Here is a 23,838-nt window from a genome sequence, read left to right on the forward strand (position 1 = left end):
TTTTTGCAAAACCCCACATTATTTAAGCAACAACAATGAATTTCATCTGTTTCAAACACCAGCCACTACTACAGCCCATCTGTCAGTAGAGAACAATTGCACAGACAAGTGGAGATAATGGAGAAAGTAATATCATAAGAAACAAACTGCCTAAGCTCCAAGCAACAAAATTGATTTTCCTCATGCTTATAAAAGCTTTTCATTTTACTAAGTAATATTTTTGTGTCTGTTTTTATTTATTTAGGAAATTTAGGAAACAGGGCACTTGGTAACACAGGAGAGGCAGGGGAAAGGCACAGGGCTTTAAGGAGTTAAAGACGTACAGACAGTTATGTTCCCATGTCAAAAATCTGACTCCTGAAGACACCAAGGCCACCTTGGTGAGATCCCAGAACGGGTCTCACAGTGGTGAATCACAGAATGGTTTGGTTTAGGAGGGACTTTAAAGATCAGCAGGACTCGGGTTAATAGCACAAAGCTGAGTAAGGGGAAGTTCAGTTTGGGTATCAGGAAAATGTTTTTCACCCAGAGGGTGGTTGGGCACTGAACAGGCTCCCCAGGGAAGGTCACAGCACCAAGCCTGTTCAAGAAGTGTTTGGTCAATGCTCTCAGACACATGGTGTGATTCTTGGAGTGTCCTGTGCAGGGCCAGGAGTTCGCTTAATGATCCTGTTGGGCCCCCTCCAAATGAGGATATTCTGTGATTTTAAGATTTGGTTCCTACCTCTCTGCCATGGTCAGGGACACCTGTCCTTAGACCAGGTTGTTCAAAGCCCCATCCAACCTGGCCTCGAACAGTTCCTGGGATGGAGCATCCATAAAATCTCTGGGCCCCCTGCTCTGGCCAGCTCCTTATCCCCTGAGTGATTCTCTGATGAAATCCACATCTCTTTAGTTTAGAAAGAGAGATGTCCTGTGGGACAGTGTTAGATGCCTTGCATAAATCCAGGTAGATTCTACCCATTGCTTTCCCTGATCCACCAATGCCATAATCTCACCACAGAAGGCTGCTAAACTGGCCCTCAGTAAAGCCCTGCTGGCTGTGTGCAATGTGATTTTCTTTCTGGCTCTTTCATTGTCCTAGAGCCAGATTAAGCAGAAAGGCTGCTTTTTCAAATCAATACTGTTCTATGGAGAAAAACTATACCAGACTTGGCAGTGTTAAAATCAGAGAGGGCCTCCAACTAGGAAAAGCCACAGTGAAAGAAGTTGCTACTTGGAGTAGCATTGACATCTCTCTATTACTGACCTAACAATGTACACCCTCAAAGAAATTCATGCTGCAAGTGCCAACAATTCCAGGTATTTCTGACCACAGGAAAGTACTTTAAAAAGCCCACACTAGACTTCCTAATAGAGGTATGGATAAAAATAAATCAGCTTTGTGCCTGCCTACAGGGCAACTCTCAACACAAACTGTGAGCTATAAGCTCAAACACAAGGCCTGTATTTCTCAAAATAACTTTACACTCTAGTTCCCTCTACTAAGCAGTCTTCTGCAGCGAATTTTCTTTTAAGCAGTATTTTATTTATAACAATTAATTACTAACCATATTTCCTTCTTTAATGCATTGGATAAAAAGGGAGAAAAAAACATTGAAAGTTATTTGGAAGAAAACTGCACCAGGATGCAAGTTTTGATGTGAATAAAAATATACAAATATACTAGACTTAATCTTTAGGTGTACTGCTGCTGAAATAAAATAAGTGACACTGTGTTTGGAAGCCTTGCAAAAGCTATATTAAAAATAAAAATATAGCATATTCCAATTAATCTCTGTACAACCTCCCTATATTTGATATGATGGCAGAAAATCTTCCAGACGTGATCTAAATCTGCCAGACTCTGATTCTCCAATAACTCAGGAAGGGACCTGCTCTGCCCTGGAGAAAAATGTGTTCAGTCTAAATTTGGATCAGCAGCACTTTAGACAGAGGGAAAGCACATCAGTAATTACAAGTTAATCTTCAGCAACAGGTAGAACACACTGAAAACAAAGTGCTCTGAGTTTTTAATTCTGGAAAAACAAAACCCTACATTGTATTGGGATATATAGATAATCTTGATTTCCAGCATGATAAGGAATAAAAGTAATATGTAAAAATATCTTTAAAAGTAAAGGACTACCTCCAGAAAAATAAGTCATCTTCCCACTGAGTTGTAAAAATTATAGTCAGTATAGCCTGCATTCCTGAACAAATACTGGGAAAATTATTCTTTTTTCTATTTCATCAGAGCTAAACTTGTTTTTGCTTACAACATCCTCAAGAGCAGCACAAGTAGTGCAAAATGAAGTAGATTTATATAAAGATCCTTCCAGAACCATTTGAACTCACCAAGATGTTCACTTGAGCCTAAATACAAACTTGCATTTCTCATACGATCATTTACTGCTGCAAAAGACTTGCAAGACATGTACAAACCACAGCACTGTTGAATATAAAACCATGTGGGATACTGCACAAACACTACAAATAGTTTCAGAGGAGGAAAGTAAGTCTTTTGGCCAAGAGGTTAAGGAAAAATATATCCAAGGATACTGGAAATCTGAGGGGGTTTAAATTCCAACCATTCTTTGAACAGATGAACTGTTCCCTGAAGTGCTGTGTGGACACAGAAATTGCTACAAGAATCATGGGGTCCAGAGAAGTTGTGCATTTTCATATTTAGCATGAAGTCTTGTCACAATTTACAGTCAAGAGATCAAAAATAGAGGCAAGTTTGAAGAAAATAATTTACACAGTATGAAAGTTTAATGGAGCATTAAAACCCAGAAGTCTATTAACACTTCTAAACACCTGGAGAATCTCTCTCATGAACAGAGGTCTTTCTCCACAGTGAAGGAAGGAATGGAAAACAAAAGTATTTTCAATTGCCCCACATCACATCTATGGCTAACAGCTCGTTGTTACAATCCCAGTCTTTCTAGTTTCCCTCTCTTTTTCAATCCTTCCCCTCCTTTTCCTGTACATCCCATTGTCAGTTTCCTTAATACTGGGAAGCCACATTTGGCTTAAAATTTTACCCATTTTTTAGCATCCTTTTCAGATATTCACCTCCCCACCTGGCACTGCTAGAAAGAGAAGCATATGGAAGCACACTCAACCCTCACCTTTCATTAGGTAGCAGACTCATGAGCAATTATCAGAATACATTATTATCTTATTAACACAGCATAATCAAGGGGAGCTGAAAAAGTCTATGTAGTGTCAAGCTCCTCTCTGAAATTCTCCTAAGGAAAAAAAAAACACCCGTAAACAAATATCTAAATTTCTGAAATTACTGGATTAAATGACATGGATTTAATGACAGCCTGTGTACTGCAACTTCTGATACTGCAGAAATAATTTCTATTTCTACAAAAAACTGCAAGCCGGGACCAGGATGAGTGATTTATAATTTGGAAAATAATTTGTTGAGCCAGTAGCTGTAAACACAAGAGCTGAGCCTTGCAGAGCTCCAGGCTGCCACAATACTGAGCAGTCAATACTGTTTGTGTTGCAGTAGTTACTGATGGGTGGGTTCCCAGTACCACAGGGATCTGTAGGATAGAAATTGGTTCCAGCTGAGGCCACTTTTCTGTGCTCTGAAAAATATAGGATACTGTAACATAACCACCGTCCTTGCTGGAAAGGGAGGGGATGTCTGCAAGGAAAGCAGACAGATGGACAAGAACTCTGTGCTACCATCTGACTCCCTATTTAACACCCCTTTCCCTATTCCCTAATGACACATGCTGTGAAAATAAATCATTGGGTAGAAAAGAGAATGCACTGGGTTCCCTGGGAGGGACACTGGTGGTACAATTAGGAAATGCAATTCCCTTGCTTGGGAACCACAGGGCACAGAGAAGAGAGTGTTCCCCTCTCCCCTGATGGAGGATTCAGAGTGATCTAAGCAGGAGGGAACTTCCAACACCAATAAAAAAATAAAGGTAGTCAGGCTCCATTCAATTGCACTGTGCAGAAATCACTGTGATTTATGACTTCTGCCAAGAACCAAGTGCAGAGAGGGGAAACACCTCCCCTGTGTGTGCCCCTCATACTAAGCACACACCATCCTGTGTCTGTGGGAGACCACGGCTGCCTGCCTTACACAGACACAGCATTAAAGGGATTCATTCCTAGGGCACTGGGAACATACTACATGGGAGAACTTCCAAGTCACAAATTCTGCTTACTTAAGCTAAGCTGCTTAATCAAGTTAATTGAAGGAATTAAAAAAGCATCTGGAGAAGAACATGTTCACCAGCCAGTCTCTAGTCATTCCTGAGCTGGTGTAACTTCTGGGAGCCAGTTCCCTGCTGGCACAGCACAATCTATCATCAGCCATTACACTGATTACAATCCATTAGTTTTGCTAAGTACTAATGAATTTAAACCTAGTTTAAACCTACAAAACCTAGTTTTGTAATTTATTTACAAGCTATTCACATACTGGATATGAGGCATATATATACACAACGCTTTGTGTTAACAAGAGAAATGTGGCTGAGTATTAAAGAGTTGCACATTAAAAATGACCAATGTAAGTAATAATTCTCCTCACAAGGAACTGTTTGTGGAAATTTTTTTGGCAAGAGAGCAGGACAGAAGCTTACAGTCTTTAAAAATACAGCTGGTTAATATACAGGGGGAAACAGGTAAGAATCCACAAGAATGACAAGTTTTAAGTATCAGTCCCATAAATATAAAATTCAATTAAAATGTTCTTTTAGAAAACACAGAGAACAGAGTTGGTACTCTTATGAAATGGTTTTTCTTCCCTGCTATTAAGACAGGGTGAGTAAAATGAAAGATAATCCTCTTTATTTCAAAAGCTAATTATTACACATAATGAAATTTCTTCTTGTACCATGAGACTGAACTGAATTCTACCAAGACCATCAACCCACACATCTTTGTTGTAATAAAGTAACTGCTTGAATTTTTCCTTACAATCCTATTTCTACAATAGACTGTTAGTCTCAGCTTTGATTGCAGCACACCACATTCCTCACCACTACGGAAACCAAATGCAGAACAGCTGTGGAAGCAAACCCCACTGTAAGCAAATATTCAGACCAAAAAAAAACCTACAAGTAAAAAAATCCCTTGTGAAAACCCATTCACTGGGAATTCTGACGAAAGTTAAACTGCCAGTTTAGCCTTGGTTTAAGGATTATCCAGAGGAAGCATCCCACACACATTTTTCCCAGGAGGTGTAAAGAGATGCCTGCATCTGTTAAGTGCCCAGATTTTCTATCCTGCCAGCCAGCAGTGCTCCGGAGGAACTGAGCTGTTTGCTACACTACTGCTTCCTGCATTGCTAATTCAGATGTCTAAATTTAGATGCTAGGTTTAGCCAATGGTTTTTCCACTTATTCCAATAAGTTAAAAGAAAAAGCAAAACAGTTCTGCATCAATTCACTATCTTCATCCATGTGCAGAAGAAAACATGATGTCAGAACTACACACTGGAATTACATTCCCAACCTCCAGCTACAGGGTGAGAGACAATTCCTGCTCTTCTCCTGAATGACTGCACACCAGGCTCTACTGAGTCACATTTCCATCTAACCCTGGGCACTGCTCACCCAGGTTCCAAAGATGTTACCACAGGGAAAACAAAATCTAAAAATAAAGGGAGTGAAGGGAGAGGGGTTGGCTTCTGCATTCCCAAAGACTTCCTGCTGCCTGTCCTCTATTAGCAGGATGTGGATGGAGTAAAGCGGTAAAACCAAGCTCATCAGTCACTCTCACGTCCCCAGAGTGTTGAGACATTTCACTTTGAATTTCCCTTTGGTGTCTTTTTCCAGCAGTCAAACTGTCACAAACTAAAACATATGGATTTTTTTCTTCCCTTGCACTATTATTCACCATTGCTAGACAGAGGTGTATTCAAGTGAAAACAAACTATTGATTCTTGTTACTGGGTCTAAGAGCAGGAAATGCAAGCAAATTATCAATGCTGAAGGTGACTCACTGAAAAAAACCCCGATTATTGTAAACTGAAAGCCCACTGTATCCCTAGACACAAACTCAAGGCTGCAGCCTCGTGCACCTCCTCCCATCCCACTGCAGCTCACTGAGGTGAGGGAAGTTCTGATACCACGTCACTGCTTGACTCCTCAAGGAGCTGGAGCACCACAGCAGGAGGACATTGCAGCAATTCCTGGTTGTTCCCTTCATGCACCCTGCCTGGGAGGTCTATTTTCACTCCCTCTTTAATTTTTTAAATCCTGACAAATACTTAGCCTTAGTCCCTTTGACAAATTAATCACCCTTTTCTCCATCACCTTCAGAAACGGCTGTTGAATGTTCCTCTCTTTCCCTGTCCACACTTCAGTACATTGCCACCAGATCTCACAGGTGAGCCTCTCTTCCTTCTCTCCACCCACACACACTTGGTTTCAAACAACACTAATAAGAATGCAAAAAAATTTTTAAAGAACAAGGACATATGCCAGGTCTCATGCTCATGCTTGTTTAATACATCTTGTTCTATTTAACTCAAAGGATAAGATACTGCACATGTTGTAACAAATCCTTCCTGAGCACATTCTCACATCTTTGGTAGATGATCCTTGCACTTACAGCACAGCATCTTAGTCTAAACAAGCCAGCAGTGAACTCTGCAAGGTTTTCCAGACTCCTAGAAACAGTTACATCAGCACTGACCCAAGCACAAAGGAACTTCTTGATGTGATAATATTTTAAATAATCACCAGCTTCAATGTACTATTTGCCTTTGAATACAAAAGATGATAGAAAACCCACCCTTTTTATCTTGCAACATCAAAACCAAAGGACTCTATAAATATTTAGTGAATGACCAGTACACTTAGAAGTGAGAATATCACAGCAAGTGTTACCCAGATGTTAACAGCATCAGAGGCTGATGGTGCTGAAGTGCAGGGATAGTTAGGTGCTGGAACAAACCACAAATTATACTAATATGCAGCAACACAGTAAAATGAGGTTGGGATGGCAATGCTTCTGTCTTTCATACACTTTGATGTACTACCATCTTTAGTTCAAACAACTTCTGTCATCTCTGACACGCTTGACAATAGTTTTCAACAACAAGGAAAACAGTATTTTGATTTTGTTATGCTGTACCATAATTTTTGAAAGCAAGATGGCAATGCACGTGAACCTGCTTGCAGGGTCAGACTCCCAAAATGTGCTCCATAGACAGAGATTTTGCTCAAGCATGGGATAAAAATACCAAAGGTCAGAATTTAATTTATTATTCTCAGGTTTAGCACTACTGCTGCTCCTTTCCTAGGCAAAGAACAAAGTAATGGCCCTGCCCAGGTGAACTAGGTGGAGCTTCAAAATACCCTAAGTCTCTGAAAGAGTTCAGCACATGCTCCTATCACACTCTCAGCTCCTCAATTTAAACCCAAGCAGACTAGTGATAAGCCAGGAGGAACAGATACTCAATTCCCCATGCACAGATGTTACACAATTTTGAAGTATCTACAAGTACACCTTTTTACATGTTAAATTAGGATTAACTTTCAAGATAATCAAACAAATGAAGCAGTAAATTTTCATTTTAATGGCCTCTTTTTTTAAACTCAAGAAAGTGCCTCAGCCAGAAAATACCACACAAACAGCACCATAAGGACCAGGTTTCAATTTTAACTCTTAAATTCCAAGGTCAGCTACACTCAATTTTGGGATTATTTATAATTTTAGCCAATAATTAACATAAATGGAACACTATGGACACAAATGGACACACTACAAAACTATATGCAAGGAATACAAGTACAAACAAATTAACACGTAAACTTTATTTTAAAGCAACCATTCACTTGACAACAATGATTCTGTTGTCAAAAGCAAATGACAGCAGAGCTTATTCTGGAAATGGAGTCTAAAACACTGGGAAAACAAAGTTTAAAAAGTACCAGTTACCAGTACTGGCCAGCAGATTACCGAGTGTGTCCAAGCCAACTTAAAGTCATTATCAAAACAAGAAATTGTTTATAATTTCACCAGTAACTCAGAAAGTAGTTAAAGCTCAAAATTCCCTTTACCACTTAAACCACCTATTTCTTTGGCTATATATATAGATTTGACTCCCATGGCAGTTTCTCACATGTGAAGTAATACAGTCCTTGTTGAGAACACTGTGAATTCATTGCTTAATTTTATGTGGCTTCTATAATGAAATAGTTTAATTAGGAAATAAGATCAACATTTTTGAGAATTAGTTCAGTGTTCAAAGACAACAGCCAACTTTATTTCAAGCCATTTTCATTCTTCCAGAGCAAAACTATTGTTCAGAATGTTCTTATAGAAAAACAACCATCACACAGCTCATAACCAACACACAGCAGAAATCCTCCATCACCTGGGGATTTCTGTGGACAGCACACTCTCGGTATGAAATGTAGCACTGATGTAAATACTTTGTGCAATGTGGCTCTTTTTAAAAATCATGACCTCCAATATCTACTGAAAAAAGGTATCTTTCTGCTGGAGGTAATTTGTTTCCACATTCATTTGAAAAAGAGATAGAGGAGAAGCAGTTAAAATTAAATTATAATTAAGTACATAAACCTTTCATCAGATTTGAAAAATCACACCTTTTTTCCATGCCTAAAGCTATACAAGTGCTCTTGCATGATTAATACTCCTTTAAAAAGCAACTCTAAATATGTTGATTTTTAAACATTCAAGAAACTGATCTCTACAAAGGCTACATGAGGCTGCTGCTGTGAGGTGAACGTGGAGCCTGAAAGGTCTCTAGGTACTGGCCTGGCTTCCCCCTCTCACAAAGAGCTGGGCCATATTCAGGTGCCAAGCAGAAAAACTGCTGAAGGAACAGAACAGCCAAGTCAGCTGTCAGCAGTGCCTCTGCTGCCTCAGGACAAAGCAGAAATGCCAGCCCCTCTTCAGGGAATTCCCTCAGCAGCTCCCTACCCCAGCAAGGGGAGGCTCTGGGGGATGAGCTCCTGCAGTCTGGGCCATGGTTGGGTCCCAGGACATGGACCCATTTCTGCAGGAAATCCTCATGCTTCTGATGAGACACTGTAAATACAACCAATCTTTTCTCTTTCTCAAAATCTCTTGGCAAAATTTTCCTTAGGGGTTGCTACTGCAAAAAGGCACAACAGCAGACAAGTGCACAGCAGACTTCAGCAATAGGTTAGGATGAGAAATGCAGTATAACACAATTTTTTGAAAATACGTATTTAAATCAAGAAAGCAAACTCATCAAAGACTCTGCTGTACAGCCCTGAAGAAATAGCTTGCAATCAGCTCCAAAATGGATTTCCTACATTGCTGCACACCAAAGCTTACTTGTCCCTTCAGCCTCTGACAAATCCTCAAAGATAAAGTTGCTAAGTCACCACACTCTGCAATGCAACACAATAAAACTTGTCATCTGACACTACTCATGAGCAGGATTACCCCACAATGTTCAATTCAAAGATACAGAAAATAAGCACAGGGAAGCAAAAAACTGATACAGAATACTGCTCAGCATTGGTCTAAGTTCAAATGACTTCAGCATGAACAGATTTAGGTCACAGAACACCCATGTTTAAGTCCAGGCACCTCACCTTTTACTAAGGATGGAAACAGATATAAATTCTCCTCACATGCTTCTTTGCTATGGCCAAACCACAGTAAATTACGTAAAATTTCTTCATTCAACTGCTACAGAAATAAAATGCTGCATCACATTGGCCTCTGAGGCAAAGGTGACATCCACTTAAAAAAGACACCCTCCAAAAAATACAAACATACACATATGTGCATTTCAACAGGCTAGTACCTGACACTACTCCATTTCTGGTGGAAGGAGCCAAGGGAAGGAAAGAGGTGAGCTCTGCACAGAACTCTTGATGGGCTAGTCTTTAAAAGAGCAGAGGCAGCCAAATTAGAGCCATCAAGTTTTAATGAATTACTGCCAATCAAATGGCAGTTCTTAGCCCAAAGTCATGGCACCCTGTGAGCACTGATCTCTCTTAACCACGACTGCTACCAAAAACATAACTCACATTTTCTAGCTCTCCTTTATGCATTTTTCCATGCTGCCACCAAGGCCACAGGAGCAGCTTTAAAACTCTTCAGGGCAAGGATTTTTCCCTGATGGGCTGTGAATGCTGCTGAGTATCCTGCCAGCTTTCCAAACACAAAAAAACAAACCAAAAGTAACTTTTAACTTTATCACCATCCAATCTAAATGCCTGTGGGCTGTAGAGCTGTACAAGCAGCTGAGGATAAGGCATTTCCTGACATCATTGCAAAGGTCACCTGGAAGCAGGATTCAGACAGCATTCACCATTTCAGATACTTTTTAACTCTTGAGAGAGCACCTGTCAAGTACATTGCACTGCTGGCTTCAAGCAACAGCCGCTTGGACCCTGTACCAAAAGAATACATCTGCTGTTCTTTGGGAAAGCTGGTTACCCATGAAGCTGCCTCCAGCCCTTCTGGAGCAGCACTCTCCAGTTCATGGGCAATACACAGCCCAGCACCAGGGGCAGTGATGCACACACACATTCTCTAGGCAAAAAGCAAACAAGCAACCCCCACAAACAACCTGAGCCTAAGTTAAAGAAGCCAGAAGACACGAACTGCTCTTCCAGGAAGCACGTGATGCATTAACATCTTATCCTCCAGTACAACCTGTGTCAGCTAACAGAAGACAGCCTAGAGTCACCCCCGAGGGCTGTGTGCGCTGCAGAGAGTGACACAGATTCACCGACATGTACACAACCCCATTAAAAACAGTGGGTGAGGGAGCTGTCTGGTCTGGCAAGTTTCAATCCACAGTACTTGTTGATTTCAGTCAGTCCAACAACATCAACTTCCAGAATTATAGGCAAATATTCATCCATAACATAGAAACTTTACAGAGAGTTTTGATTTCAAAACCGGTTAGCTGTTCAGTGGGCAGGTTTAACCAATGTCTTCATCACAGTAAAAGGATCTATTCTGGCTTAATAAATACTTAAAATTCCCAGGACAACATGTGTGGCCTGCACCTTCATTAGCCTCAAGGTACACATGGCATTGACATAGCTCAGATGGACTGATGGCATCCATCCATCCATCCATCCATCCATCCATCCATCCATCCATCCATCCATCCATCCATCCATCCATCCATCCATCCTCTGCCAGCATGGAGCCCCTCATCCCTGCAGCCACGAGCCCAGCTTTGCTTCCTGGGCAGTGCCAGGAAGGCGGGCACCCAGCAGTACCAGCCTCCACTCCTCTACCATCAGCCTCACCTCAGCCTTCAGAAAGGATTTATGAAGTCCAGCAACATTTACATTCACCCTCTGTCCTGGGAAACTTGCTGAGAAGAAATTACATCTAGATTTCCTTTACATGGATATTCTATTAAGAACATTGCATTTATCCTCACTAATTGATGCAGGAAATAGATGTGAGTATCAAGGCCACTCTGCATTATCGTTATTCAACCTCGGATTTACCACTGCAAGAGCCTCAAGTTTACACTGAAGTGAGGTTGCCCCAGCACAAAAAGAATTGAGCAGAGGATGTCAGTGCAGCAGGAGTGAGCAGCCAAGCAGACTGAAGAGAGCAGACAGCTAAAACACAGCATGGCTTACAGAATTTGAATAAGGCATCCCTCTTTCTACCTTCCTCTTCTTGGCCATGAAGAATTACCAGAATGGGACAGTTGAGTATCTGGCATAATCTTGCTAATCACTTCAGCCAAGGATTTTTAACAATGATATCTCAGAAAATCATGTAATGCCTTCTTCCTAAGTGCTGTCACTATGTCTCAAATGGGTAGGCAAATCAACTCCTTATAGGAAAACTCTCCAGCTGTCTCAATTAAAGGAAGTCAAGGCAAAGTAACCATTACATGGAGTCCTGCAACATGTCATTGAGTGCCACTGTGAAAATTACTTTCCTTCTCCATAAAAAGAGGTCAATGCCCTATAAACAGAAGAGGGGAGAACAGTGATTGTGAAGGAAAATGAGACAAAAATAGCTGCCTTGAATTTTCTTGGTACATGGAAAATCCATTAAAAAAGTTTGCACAGCAACAACGAAGCCTGACAAGTTCATGACTTGTTGCTTGTAGAGTCATAGGAGAGATGTCTCATCATTCAGAAATTCACATGCTGCACAAACACGAGTCATAAAGATGACTGCAATTTGGTCAAACCAAGAATCAGAAAAATCTGTTCTTTCAAGAAACAAGATATCCAATTAGTACTTCTCATGGGGGGGGGGGGGGGGGCGGTATGCTTCTCTTAAAAAAAACCCAAATATCCAAACCAAAACAAAAACACCCCACCATTAACAACCTCTCCAAAAACAAACAAACCCGAACAACATCCCCAAAAACAACAACAAAAACACCCCCCCCCCCCCCAGAAAAAAAAAACAAAACATCTCTGAAGTCTCACAAAAGCTCTTTGTAAAAAGGTGGCACTGCTTTCTCATACCGAGCCCAGAGCCTGTTGAGTAGGAAGCCCGGTGCTTCAGAGCTGGCTGCAGTGACATTTGCAAAGACAAACAGGCCGATGGGATGGGATGGGATGGGAGTGAACACAGGGCTCCCGGAGCCCAGCAGCACCAGTGTGTACTTCCAGAGCAACACCCACATGAGGGCCGCAGGAAGGCACGGCGCTGGGAAGTTTTCTCATCCTGGCGATGCAGGGAAGTACCGAGTCTCCCTTCAGCCCTGGCAGGGTCACTGAAGCACAGGACGGTCATCCAAGGACATCCGGAGTCAGCAGCAAGACACCGAGGCACATTAGCTACCAAGGAAACCAGACTTATACGACTAAGGCCAGTTATAAAACTTCCGCTTGTTGTTAGGAGAACTTACAGTATCTGGCATTTCTCTGTCAGCAGCACCAAATAATCAAACAGCAATTTGATATTCATGTCCCTGACGGGCTGCTTTAGTTACAGAAACAACATTAAAAATGTAGCATTCTTCGAGATACACTGCACAAGTGAGGCCAGTTTCAGCCACAAGCATCAACTCTCTGGGAGTGCTTTTTTTTCTCCTGATAAGCTCTTTTGCAGCGTGGAGATAGCTTATCAGGGATTGCTTCTGTCACCGGAAGGCAAACAGAGCACTGTGAAAATATCAGGTATGACTTAAGCACCGAAGGGCTGCAGCCAGCATCAAACCAGCAGCTGAAGTGGTAGCTGGCCATCTCTCTATATAGGACACTTTCCTCCCTGTAGCAGTCTACACTCCAAGTGCTAGGCACAAAGAAATACGAATGAGTTGCTGCCAGCACGGACACTGCCACATCAACGCCGGAGCCCCTCCAGGAAGGAATGGGGCGGCGGGGGCAGCGCTCAGCTGCTCTGCCCTTGGTGCCTGGGCAGGAACAGCTTCCCAGCAGCGACAGCAAAGCCATGCCGGGCTCCGAGCGCTTACAGCAACGCGAGGGCAAATTCAGTCAATACCTTTCTTTGTTGAAACTCAAGTCTCGCATACAAATTCAGACGAAGGTTCAGCTTCCCTCATATTCTTACGGAGAACACAGTTTAATATTTCAGATTCATCTCAACACCTGAACTGAGGTCTGGTTTTTAGTGCCCGAAAAGCACCAAGTAACCACTGTAAAACATTAGCTTATGGCAATCGTGAGGCAAAAGGGTTTGCGTCCGGCAGCGCAAAGTCAGATACAGTCAGTTTATGAGAAACGTAGATCTCTAGTCATCCAACATCTAGAAATAATTTTCTTACGTAGCTCAAGAAACTAATTTATGTTGTAAACCACTTCATTATAAAGCGGAAAACGGTTCTCAAGTGTATTTCTTCAAACACCACTTGAAACCCTGCACACTAAAAAACAAACAAACAAGAATTCCCCCCTCACAAACGCGTCTTCACATACTGTGCAACAAAACACCGAATTCCCACGAACTGAGGGCTTCGCCCATAGCAAACTTACCATAAACCCCTCGCACGGCACCGCCACCGATCCGCTATGCCGGCAGAGAGCAGATACCGGGGACGAGAGGCGAAGCACAAGTAAACAAACTCGGGAGCCGCCGTGGCCGAGCTCGCCGCGCTCGGAGCCCGTGCCCCCCGCCCGGAGCGCGCCCGCCCGGCAGAGGCTGCTCCCGCCGCTTGCGGCTGCCCGGGGAGGCGACAGGAGCCGGGGGGAGCCGCGGCTCGGAGCGAGGCGGGCGCCGCGCCCGGGGGCCCGCGGGCGGCTGCGGGGCTCGGGGCGGCCGGGCCGCCCGGGAGCCCTGCCCGGGGGCGGCGGCCTGCGGCGGCTACCGGGCTTTGTGCGCGCTGCCTCCCCCTGCGCCGCCCGCCGCCGCCTCATGCGAGAGCCGGCACAGCTGGGGAGCGCCGTGCCCCCTCGCGAAAGCCGATCCCGCTGATCTCATCACCGCTGGTTACTAATCCAATGACCGCGGAATTAACAGCAGATGGCAACGCCCCTTCCCCCCGGCCCGGCCCGGCCCCCGCGGACGCGGCGCGGCTCCGGCACCCGCAGAGCGCGGCCGGAACGCCCCGGGCCGGCCCGGCAGCCCCCGCCGCTCACGCGTCAAAGTCGCCCTCGGGCACCGGGAAACTTTCTCAGCACCGCGTCTGGCCGCCGCCCTACGGGCCACAGCGAGCGGCTTCGCACCTCCGGCAAAGCGCAGCAGCATCTTCCGGCGTGCGCTTCCAAGGGGAAGCAACAGGGAGGCGCCCGAAGTCCGGCTAGCGAGTCCCTGCGGGCGGCCCATGGTGTGCGGGGCACAGCCGAGCCGCGGCCGGGCGGGGATCAGTGCCGCGCATCGGGCGCTGCCGCCGTGAAAACTCAGCACACGCGTCCTTGGGTCTGGCGGCAGGAGACGGGAGGTTTGCATTGTGCGGGCTCTGTAGGCCAGATGCACGCGGGTGAAACTCTAATTATACTTTCGACTGCCAAAAACAACCTCACACTCTTAGGTGAGCTTCACGTCTTCTAGAAGGCCTTCAGGCAAGGCAAGTCCTGTCAAACCAGTGCAAGTTACAAAACAGTCATAAGGCAAGTGCTTCAATCACTACTCGTTAATATCAGTAAATAACAACCTGAAAAGCTGTGGTTTCTAACCTAATAAGCTCGGTCTAAATCACCCTCCCTCCTCTCTGCCTGCCCCCAACATAGGTTGACACATGTGTTCTCTCATGTATGCAGTACTTGGGTGCACACTCAAGAAGTGTTAAATGCTGCTTCTGCTCAAGCTGTGCAGTTCTCACCCCTAAAATAGATTTTCTTCTGTTAGAGACCTTAGACCGGAATGGTGACATAAAATAACTGTCTCTTCTAGGACAAGAAACTAAAAATTGAGAAAGGTGAGGAAAACCTTACTGATTAGTAAGTATTTTTCCTCAAATTCTGCTGTTCTACCTACACTCTATACTTCTGGCAATGGAGAGGGCAGAATTTTTCCCCCCTCCACTTTCATGCTGATACTTATTTCTATAGTATTTTTATTTCTTTTACTAAAATGTTCAGACAGGATTTTAGGAAAAAACTGAGCCAGACAAGAGAAATATCCATGCTCAGACCATAAAAAAAATTGAAAGGAAATTCTGCAAATTCTTTGAGAGTCTTCAGTCAATAAATCCTCCATATGAGCTGCTGTAAAACTGGCTGTGTTTCACACATGCCATGTGGGCAGAAAAAGTGTCAGACAATGGCAGCACCCCTTCTGTGGGGACCTAGAGGCGTCTCCAGGGGTCAGACACTCCTGAACCCAAATGAAATCTTTTAAAGAGTATTAAAGTCCAGTTTCTCTCCAGACCCTGCACACAGACCCATGCCCACAGCCTTTGGGATGTACAGTAACTAAAAAGCACAGGATGAATGGGAGTTTTCTATCTGCTCCACAGTTCTTTATGCCTAGGAAAGGCTTTGTGCCACTTCCCATTCCCTCAGGCAGTCTTTGTCTGGTTTATATATACATACACGGACATGAGTAGTCCTCTGTGCTCTTAGCAGCAGACAAGTTAGTGCATGTAAATCCTTCTCTTGGATGTGACCACCAGCTAATGTCTGTTCTGTGGCGCTCAGTGGGAAGAGGAGCCCTGGAATGAGCTGTGTCTGAACAGTCAGTGGGGCAAGTCTGTGCCTTGGAGGATGTTTTGCTTTCCTCAGTTTTTAACAGCCTTATTTCTCTTACACCCTTTCCCAAAACAGCAGTGTCTCCTCACACTTCTTCTGGCAGCCAGCAGTGTGTTTCCCAGTGTAAGATGGGATGTGGTCCTTTGTGCCTGTGCCAAGCTTGATGCAAAAAGCGAACTTGGAAAGATTTTCTACATGGTTTGTAATACTAATTCTACAAAAGGAGATTAAAGAAATCACATTAGAAGTTAAGCTTTGTATCTTTTCAGGCAGCTTTAGACACATAGGTCTGAAAAGTGCACAATGCAGAGATCAATCAGGCAGCACAGAGTTTTGGGAACACGCTTCATGTGCAAATGTGAAAACACTTGAGGGTGTAGAAAGTGTCATTTTGATTAATGAGGGCTACAACATGCTATTTGTAGATAGATGAGAATGTAAAAGAATAGGAAACAATCACCTGTTAAAATATTAAACAGGATTTTAAAACACACTTGAGCATGGTACAGATACAGCCCATTCTTTTGAGCTGATCCTGCAAAATACCTGGGGAGAGGAGGAAGAGGCACATGTTTGTGTAACACTACAAACCTTTCAAGATAAACTCTGTGACACAAAGTCAACAAAATGAACCATTTGGTACAGTTCCTGGAGCTGTGCATCACAAAGGGCAGAGCCCAGGCTGTGTCATAAGCACTGTGCATTGCTCACATTCCCCAAAGTCTTCCAGTACTTTGAAATTACCTCACAAAATAAAAATCACAGTCAGAAAGGAAATCTTGAGAATAACACACTTGATGCTTGACTGAGAAACACCATGGTTAGGTAGTGAGGGCCAGGTGAGAAATCTTCTGCCTCTCCAGTCACTTGGAATTCATGGGCAGAGAGTTGAGAATAAAAATTGTTCACTGATAGCCATGAAACAGTAAGTGCAGTTAAGAAAAAGTGAGGAAAAAGAAAGTTGATTTAGATCAAGAAGATGGTAATCTGCTTTCTGCTTGTGTCTCACGTGAGACTCATCATTTGAAGTTGCATCTTGTCATCTGATAGCAAACAGGCCAAAAAAATATAACTGCCCAAATTTGTTCTTCCCCTACACACTCACCTTCAAGGTAAGTTCCACATTGTTGCATGGTGAACCTTCCTACACCCTCAACTCCACTCAGAAGCAATTAGGAAACATTTCCTACACACACTCACAAAAGTACTGAGTCCTGATCCTGTGATCCATCTAAATAACTCATCAGATCACTGATATTTGACCCACCTGGTTTTTGGGCACTCCTATACTTGGGGTGGCTACATCTGCTCTGGTTTGTAGCAGCAGGCTGAGCTGCTCTGCTGACATTCCAGGCTGCCCTGAAGCTGCCCAGCTTTGCAGACAGAGCTGTGTCCCAGCACAGGCAGGAGGAACTTGCAACAAAAGGCCATTTAGGCACTGCTATATCTTGTGTATTTACATCCCTGGGATTCTTCCTCCTTCCAGATTGGAGTTTTGGGTGAGCTCTAGATAAAGGTAGAGGGGAGAGTTGAGTGAGGCCACAGAGAAAAGGTTATAAGTTGATGGACAGTGTGGACAAAGCCCACCTAGAAATCCCTAAGACAAAACAAATACACATCTGAGATTTATGGAACTGTGTTTCATTGCACCATAATTTCTATTTATGGAGCTTAAGTAATGCATGTTATTTCTAACAGCCCTCTTAAGTACAGCAATACTACAGTCATCATTCCTACAGAGGAGCCAAAGTTGAAAGTTTTTATGAAAATCTGTATTTCCATGCATTTTAGATATCCACATGTGAAGATGTGACCTTAACTGTGGGTCTAAAGTCCACAGAATTCCCACACAAGATGTTTAAACTTTAAGTGTTCCAGTCCTATAGCTCTGCTTCCATGAGCACTGGACATTTGTATGAAATTACCCAGAGAGGCACAGCAGCCTCTGCCTTGCTCCAGCCATTCAAAACACTGTCTGGACAGAGCTCCTCTACCTGGGTGTTTCCATTCTGACCTGGCCATATCCTGGTAGCCATGAAATCAGATTTACCACTGCTCCTTGGAGCCTAGCAAAACCATTACCCAAGAAGTCAGGATACTGCATCTCTTAATGAACTGACAAATGGCTGCTGGAACTGACATCTGCTTCCCTAGGCCATTGGGCAGAAGTTAGAATTTACCTTCTTAGAGTTCATCCCCCTACAAGCAAAGACAAAACCCCACAGAGATTAGGAAATCAGCACTTGCCTCAATGTTTCCTTAGTTCAAAGATTCTTAAGTGAGCATAAAGATCCTGCACACCACATTAGACAAATAAGGATGGCATTCAGAAATACTTAACAATTCAAAAGTGGAGTATTTTAAAATGTCAGAAGTCCATCTATTCAAAAGCAGAGCTACCTGCATTCTCAGATGTGTTTCCAAAGTTCACTATGTACTTCATGTCCTGTAACACAGTCAAGTCCCTTTCCCAAACACATCAGATAAAGGGGAAAAATAATCAAACTATAGGTACACAATACTCCCAGGTAAGAAGAAAACAGCTCAACTTCCCCTTCATTTTCCTGGTTTGTTATCTTCATCAGAGCTCATGGTCTCAAGGACTATCTGAAGGAGCTGCTTTTCTATGGAGCTGGTATTCAATTTTTTCTCTCAGGCAAAATTTCATTGGACAAAGACAGCCATAAGTTTTCACCAACACAGAAACAGGAGAGTACAAGCTTTTTAGGGAAGGGTTTTTCCTTAAACACTCCCTGGCCTGGGCCAGCAGTAAACAGGATAGGGACATCTCCGAGGCTGCAACAGAGTCAGCTGATAAACAATGGAAATCATTATTACAGTACTGAAAACAATCCAAAACTCATTCTACTTACTTATTTTGGGTTCTGCAAAACCTAAGGAGCAAATTCCAGTGGTTAAATTCAAACACAGAAACCTCTGTCTGAGAATGGTCTCTGAAGTGGCAGTTCCTGTTTGGGAAGCCCAGAGAGCCTGTGCCTCCTGCTGGCTCCTCCAGCTGGCTGCTGCAGTCCAGGTCATACAGGCATTTGCTTAAAGCTTGCTTTGAGACTACATCAGACCCTTTAAGTCATTACAGTGCCACAAAGCCCATCAGAACCTGGCTGGTGCCTAATTGACATCCCAAGCTCTGTGGTCTCTGCTTTGAACTTCAATCATAACTGTAATCATATCTTGCACTAGCTTTAATTTCACATGGTATTACTACATCACACTGCCTTCATTGCATTGCAGGAATGACACGGAACTGTAGGAATGTGGATATCAAGAGAAAAATGAAACACAGATTTTTCAGTTAGAAGAGATGGATACAGAGTCTGGGACAGTGGCTGACACAACACCACCTAAACCCAGGGCAGTATAAAAGACTGCTGACACTGGACAAAATGTGGTTGTTTTGCTAAAGGACAGGACAGTGACACTGACAAGTTTGGGGTGCAAGTGGGTCCTCATTAACTCACTTAAGTCTCTTTGGTGCATCAATAGCATCTCCCCTTGGTTTAGATTAAATCATGACTGATCCAACCTCTCTGGCTGCATTTGGTCCCTGTGCATTCATTCTGCTGTTACCTCAGCTACACACATGAAGGAAACTCAGATGTTATTGATACTTTTGATAGTATTGGTTCTTGTCCATTGAGCCAGGGAGAGAATAGGGCTTTATGGCCTCCCACAGGAAAGTTTTTACTCTCTAGTTACCAAGAAGTGGCTGCAATGGTCTTTCTCTCCTTTTTTCTTTAAATGTGAATACAACATCCCAAAATAATTAGTTGTGAAAAGCCACAAGGATCACAGGCAATTTGGGTGAGCAGAATCACAGCATATTAACTGCTCTTCCAAATCCTGTCATGAGCTCATGTGGGTAGGTCTGTCACCCAGATTTCTCCACAATGTATTTCTGGAAATGTAAATAATAGTAATGTATTTCTCACACATAGTGCCCAGAAATTTTTTAACTGAAACAGACTGCTTTTGTTTCAAAACTGCTTTCCTAAACTGCTTAGTGAGAAATTAGTGTTCCAACTGCTTAGTGTTGAAATCCATGAGATTTCAACATATAACTATCAGACAAATGAAGAGGGAGGTCAAAAAAATTATCCTTTTTTTTGAAGTGCCACAGTTTATCCTGCATTCTTCCTTGCTTCTGGATGAAAAATTCTGCATTTCCCAAAATTTATGGAAGCTGTATCAAAGATGGATTTATTAAAATCCTTCATATAAAAATACACTATTGCTGTTACTCAGCACATTCCAAACAATCACCATTGATTTAGATGGTTTTTAAAATATACTTGTAGATATAATATTCTAGAGCCATTAGTACACCTAAGTCTTTTACTAGTCTATAATCTTACTTGCATGTTAAAAAGTCTGGTGATAATTACTACTTCTAAAAAGATTAAAAATCTCTGTTTAGATATTAGAAAAAACATGTCCTAGCAACATGCCTTGGAGAGCTAAAAAAATTTACATTAACACATTTTTTCATCTCATTAAAAAATAACCAAACAAAAAGCCCCAAACCAAGCATAAAACCATACAGCTTTGTTTTCCAACCCTGGAATACTTACTCAAAGTTAACACTTAAGCCTGGCTAATATCAGTGTGGACTCTTTTTTTGCTCAGAATGACTACCAACATCTGAAACAACTCTCAGGATGTGTCACATTTTTCTGTTCCCTTATTTGAAGGGCAGAAGAGAGCCTCAAAAGTTTTCAGTTTTTGCCACTGAAAATTTCTGGGAATACTCTAGCAACCGTAAAGTCTTCTCAAAAGCATTTTGTTTCAGTAAAATTAAACTGCTAAGCATTCCAGGTATCAAATATGGCCCATGTGAATTCAGAACATAGGAAAAAAGGCTGTTTTAGTTTCTTAGCTGCAATAATCTAGAAAACAGGATATAAGAGACACTCTACTAATTTTATGATATTTTCTGGGGTTTAATCTTCAATTTCTGCAGTGCTTGTTTCCTCAGCAAACCCAATAAGGAGTTTTAATTTATTCAGCTTCCCTCCCTCCCCAGTTTGAGATTTACAGTGATACATATCTTCAGCAATTTTCCCCAGGAGATCTTGTTTCTTCAACTTGAAGGCATCCAATTCACCTCAGAAGCAAAGTCAGTACTGTTTATCATCCATTAGACAATTAGAATATGATTCTCCTGCTACAGGCAGTGTCTGCAGGCAACCATCTGGGGTCTGAACACACAAAAGGCTGTTGGGAAGGGTGCACACACAAAAGCACCGTGGGGACAGGGAAGTGTGTGTCTCACAAAGGCCCCTGTTTGTCTCTGGGTTAGTGAGGGGGGTTTTTGAGGGTGCCATAAGCAGCCCATCCGAGCACTGGGGAGGCACCCTCAGATGGCAGACGTGAGCCCAGCAAGGACAGATGGTGAACAAAGGTGAAAAGCGCAGAATGCACAAGGGCCAGGAGAGCACTTCCACTGCTCCCTTCAAAGTTACTACAATTCCTGGGACATCCTGGGCTGTGAAGGGAAAAGTGTGGCCCTGCAGGGCAGCAACCCACTGTTAATATTGTCTCTGAAGTATTGCCAGCCCTACCTGGGAGGATGCACAAGGCTTTTGAGAGAGGTACCACCTCTGTGAATGAAAACAACATGGGCTGCAGCCAGATCCTGCTCTGGCTTATTGTTTGTCAGGGGAGACAGTTCACTGGCTGACTTCTGCAACAGAAACTCAGGGTCTGAGCAGACCAAGGAAACAATTGTCTCATTTGACACACTCAGCCATAATTCACTTATCTTCTAATCTCTTATGATTGATTTAAAAATAGGATTCATAAAGTAACAAGCTGCCCTCCAATAGAACTTTTTCTTATGGTGCTTTATGTGCAGTTTACACAGTGTCAGATACACTCTGGCATACAACCTGCTGCTAAATAAACTCTGAAAGTGCAAGAGTTCTAGCCCACCTTGTGCTTTTCTAAAAACTAAAAACTAAAAAAAAAAAAGATAAAATGTTTTAAATCTTATTTAAACAGCAAGGATATAGTGACTCAACAGGCAATAAAGCCCAAATATTTAAATAAAGAGCAGGAATGTCAGCAGGAAAACAAAAAAATCAAGAAATCAATCAATACAAGAAAGCATATCAGTCTTCTGATCAGGCACAATCCTTGCCAAATTCATAAAATACTTAAACTACTGCAGTTGCTGCTGTTGAGGAGAGAAAAGTCCTTCCTTTTTCCATTTTTAATATTTTCTCTCTTTCTCTCTTGAAAAATATAATTAACTTAATTTGCACATTCAGGTACACAAAACAACCTCCTAATTAAAAAAAAAATAACTTTGGTCTGTCTTTCTTCCTTTTCTGAGAGAGATAGAGGGATATTTAAAAGCCTTGAAAGACTTTTCTTGTTTTGTGAAACATTGCCCAGGCATGGACATGTTCAGCATCTTTGGAAAGGTTGTCAGTTGTTCACTTTAGACTCTGAAAATTGATCCATGAACAAATAGTGGCTCTTTGTGGATTAGCCCATCTGCCTGCCAGCTGGGGGAAAAGGTGGTATTGTAGTAACAGCTGCTCCCACAAGTTGTGCTGGTTTTGGCTGGGATAGAGTTAATTTTCTTCAGAGCAGCAGTTTGGATTTGTGCTGGGAGCAGTGTAGAGAATGCAGGGGTGTTTTTGTTACTGCTGAGCAGTGACTACACAGGCAGGGCTCTCCTGCTGCTCATCCCAGCAGTGAGTGGGGTGGGGGTGCAGAAGGACTGGGAGGAGACACAGCAGGGACAGCTGATCCCAGAAAAGCTGGGGGAGGAGGGAAGGGGGAACATTCCCAGTGATGGTGGGGGTGTCCCAGGTCACTCTGACACTGCTGGAGCCCTGCTGCCCTGGGATGGCTGAGCACTGCACCCAGGGGAAGTGATGAATGCATTCCTTGTTCTGCTTTGCTTTACCTGTTGAACGGTCTTGAGCTCAGGTCATTTTGTGCCTTTTACTCTTCCCATTGTCTCCCTCCATCTGACAAGGGAGTGAGTGAGAGGCTATGTGGGACTCCAGCCACCAGTACAGCCAGACATGGAAGAACAAGGATGAGGAACACATGGAGGAGAGCTTTTATCCAGAAAGACTTGTGAATTTTGAATGATATCAAGATGAGCCAATTTAGAAATGTGCCACTATCATATCAGCACAGAGAAAACACAATGCAACTTTAACATAGTCCTGTTTGATTTCTTTTTTTAATTTGTTTAGAGAAAGAATATAAAAAAAACTATTCAGGACTAATATAGAGTCCCCTCTGATATTTGCAATTTTGGTGTAAAGGCCCCTAAACCTTGAAACTCAGGATTTGTTTTGTATTTCTATCACAGCAGAGCTCCAACCCTCAAAAAATGAAAATGAAGTGTGTGTGCAGCTGGAGATATCTTTGTTTTTTCACCTTTGGAGTTATACATTGTCATCAATCAAATGGTCCTGCTCATATCGATGTAGCTGAGTCAGGCAGAATTTCCACTGTAACAACCTGGTTTTCTTGGAAGTTAATGCTACTGTATATTTTGTCTCTAAGTTGAGCCTGCTTTTCAAATTTTAGCCTGCATTTAGCTTGAGACAAACTCCATGCTACAAACACCATCCTACAAGCCAGTTAACAGCTTGAGTTTGCTTGAATTCACTGGGGGAAAAGAATGTTTAATGGAAACTGTGGACAGCAGGACTGGAAAAATTAAGATTTTTCTGTGCTGAAAGTTTAACAAGGACTTCATAAACTCTTTTTTCCTTCATCCAGTTACTTG

General features: G+C 42.8%; 1 protein-coding gene across 2 annotated transcripts in view; it reads right to left on the minus strand.

Annotated features, from left to right (window-relative positions):
* SPSB4 (splA/ryanodine receptor domain and SOCS box containing 4) overlaps window positions 1-23,838 on the minus strand; it is a 150,230-nt gene that overhangs the window by 62,686 nt on the left and 63,706 nt on the right. The window contains exon 1 of one of the 2 annotated variants that reach the window (XM_066556714.1): window positions 13,911-14,035. The exons of the other annotated variant lie outside the window; for it this stretch is intronic. The gene's annotated coding sequence lies outside the window, so the exon portion shown is untranslated. Of the gene's footprint in view, window positions 1-13,910; window positions 14,036-23,838 lie in introns of those variants that run through there. 2 annotated transcript variants of the gene reach the window in all.

The sequence above is a fragment of the Molothrus aeneus genome, chromosome 10, assembly GCF_037042795.1.
Source record: "Molothrus aeneus isolate 106 chromosome 10, BPBGC_Maene_1.0, whole genome shotgun sequence".
NCBI classification, from domain to species: Eukaryota; Metazoa; Chordata; class Aves; order Passeriformes; family Icteridae; genus Molothrus; species Molothrus aeneus.